Below are 2,782 nucleotides of genomic sequence, written 5' to 3'. Positions count from 1 at the left end.
GCATATACCCCGGCATCTGCATAGGTACCAAGAGCAGTAGCTGAACCAGGCCGGTCATAGGTATCGATCATCTCCACCAACCCGGGTGCTCCAACAGTAACTTCTGCAGTTCCTTTCACAACTGCAAATAAAGAGATACTACATTTAATCTCAAAGAGGACTAGACATCAAAATCACTATGTAGCTACTGGAAGCAGTTAAGTATATGATGTAGTAAGTTGGGGGGGCAGTAGCTCAGTCTGAAGGGAGTATGGTTTGAAACCAGAGGGTTGCTAGTTCATCCCCCTCCAGAGGTCTGAAATTTGACTCTGACCTGCAGGCCTTGGTTGTGGTTGGCCTCTGCCGATTGTTATTTTTATCTCATAACCTTTGCTCTCTCAAACTCAGACTTTATTCTCATAGATATTACAGTAACAGATTCTTCAGACATCAACACTAGTCCTAATATAATCAACAGTCTAGTGTAGTAACAAAATTAAAAGATTTTTTTTTTACTTACCCTGAGAGTTCATGTCTGAAAGACAAAAAAGGAAACTTAGTTTTTTTCATATTTAGGCAAGTTCATCTTTTCCTTTAAAATCCATAAAGGTCATGTTAAAGATCACGTAAAAGGTCACGTAAAAGCATTTCTACAAAAGCTCCAGATTTATAGACTTGGCATGTTGACATCTCCAAAGAGACTTGGCAGCTTTTTGTTTCACTTTCATTTTATATATATATATGTATATGTAGATATATCTATATAGAGATATATATAAATTTATATAGATATATACATAGATATATCTGTATCTCTATATCTATAGAAATATATATATATATATATATATATATATATATATATATATATATGTATGTATATATATACATATATATGTATGTATATATATACATATATATGTATATATATACATATATATGTATATATATATTTATACATATATATGTATATATATATATATACATATATATGTATATATATATATATATGTATATATATATATGTATGGTGGTGGTGTAGATATACTGAATAAATTGTGTTACAGTTTTTTCAAATGCTAAAAAGTCCTTCAATTGATCTGTCCTTATGACTTTATATTAAAACACATATTTCTTTCAATAAATTAATTTCCTTCCAACGTGCGACTTTTTACCATAAAACTGATTTTATTGTATTTTAATTATAGATTTGATTATTGAAATATTGAACATTTGATGTTGATAAAAAAACACAAAGTAGAAACTGCATTTAACTAAAAATACACTGTTTAAGTTTAATATTAGCTAATCATTTGAGCTTAACGTTGCACGTGTGAAAACGCCTCGTGGCATCCTCACAATTGGTCAAGTTAGCTTTAGACAAACAAAAGCAGAGCTATTTTAGCACGAGATATAGACGTTCAGTTTTAAAAACTTTCTCCGATAAAATAGGTCACTTGCATATGTTTTGAGAAGAAACGGCCTCCAGAAGCCCAGCGACCCCCCCCCCCACCCCCGGCCAGCAGCAGGGAGGTCACGCCCAGCTGGCTGAGACTTGCCCAGACATTACTCTTCCCACAAGCCCTACCACTGAGTTTTGGGAAGGCAGTTTATTGTAAAATACAATATCAATTTTATGGTAGTAAGGTGCACGTTCCCACAACATTCACACTTTTCATTTTTCTGTATCTTAATCTGAAAGCAAAATAAAAGGAAATGAATGTATTGAAAGGAATATACATTTTAATACAAAGTCGAATGGACAGTTCCATTGAAGGACTTTTTAGAGTGAAATGTTTGAGTTAGAAAAGCAGAAATGAGGAATTATTGAAACTAAAATTAAAGGAATGGATGTTGATGATAATCACAGACTGGAATATGTCAACTTTTACTCAATACTATTTCAAAAACACTTCAATTATTTGTCCAATACTATAAAATTTAATAAGACGCCCCAAATTAATCAAAGTAGAGATTTGTAGCTAATTGGCAAAGAGCGTTGGGTGGAATCCATCATGTTATTTTGGGGAATTAAAAAGAACATTGATATAGGACAATATGAGGACAACATGAGGACAACATGAGGACAACATGAGGACAACATGAGGACAACATGCAGACAACATGAAGGCAACATGAGGACAACATGAAGACAACATGAGGACAACATGAGGACAACATGAGGACAACATGAGGACAACATGCAGACAACATGAAGGCAACATGCAGACAACATGAAGGCAACATGAGGACAACATGAGGACAACATGAGGACAACATGAGGACAACATGAGGGTTAAAACAAGAAATACATGTGAGTAAGATATTCTTATTCTAAACTGAATCAGAAAGAAGTATAAATTACTGATACATACATGAGAATAGTGAATTAAAATATAATTTACTGATACAAACTAATGTTTTGTATATTTAGTAATACACCAATATTACCGTATACGTGTGTACATTTCTGTTGGAATGATAACATCACATGAAGGATTCCTTACCTGAATGATGTTGCTCGGGCTGCAGGAGAAGTGTGTGCAACAGAAAGTAAAAAACTTCTTCAAATACAGTTTGGGACAAAGGGGCGACAGACAGGAAGTGGGTTGGTTCGTTATCCTCCTTCAAGCACATAGTCAAAACACTCAGTCCTGGGGGGGGGCATGGTTTTAGTCTAGGTTGTTTTTCACTGGACTGACAGTTACAGAAGCAAAAGTAAAAACTTCATGCAAACTGTCAGCTTTACTACAAGTCTGGCATGTGCAAAATACCACAACATTGGCCAACCTGGCAGGACCCC

The sequence above is a fragment of the Etheostoma cragini genome, chromosome 7 (genome assembly GCF_013103735.1).
Source record: "Etheostoma cragini isolate CJK2018 chromosome 7, CSU_Ecrag_1.0, whole genome shotgun sequence".
In the NCBI taxonomy this organism is placed as follows: domain Eukaryota; kingdom Metazoa; phylum Chordata; class Actinopteri; order Perciformes; family Percidae; genus Etheostoma; species Etheostoma cragini.
This window is presented reverse-complemented; position numbering follows the sequence as displayed.